The sequence below is a fragment of the Cariama cristata genome, unplaced genomic scaffold (genome assembly GCF_000690535.1).
Source record: "Cariama cristata isolate BGI_N322 unplaced genomic scaffold, ASM69053v1 scaffold13114, whole genome shotgun sequence".
NCBI classification, from domain to species: domain Eukaryota; kingdom Metazoa; phylum Chordata; class Aves; order Cariamiformes; family Cariamidae; genus Cariama; species Cariama cristata.
This window is the reverse complement of record NW_009612409.1, coordinates 27,690-28,054: the sequence shown is the minus strand read 5'-3', so window position 1 is coordinate 28,054 and position 365 is coordinate 27,690.

Below are 365 nucleotides of genomic sequence, written 5' to 3'. Positions count from 1 at the left end.
AGGAACAAGATGTATGTATTCAAGTATTTTCTAATTATTTCCCCACTGCACTCAGTATACATTTGCTTAATTTTGAAACATTTTTCTACTCCCGTCCAGCTCTCAGCATCTCTTAAAGTCAGGGGGTTTTAACTGGTGAATGTAAGGCTGCTTTCCATCATACACCTGTATGCCTCTTCCAAGTAGAAAAGACAACAGCAAAAGAAAGTCAGGAACACCAGTAACATCACGATGAAAGCAAAACTAATTAGAAGATAAAATAAAAATTGCAATAGTTTTAAAACAAAATTATTAGTGAGTTTAAAGTTCTGATAAAGAACAGAAACACACAGCTCAGGATTACAAAATCAAAACAGCTAACTCAC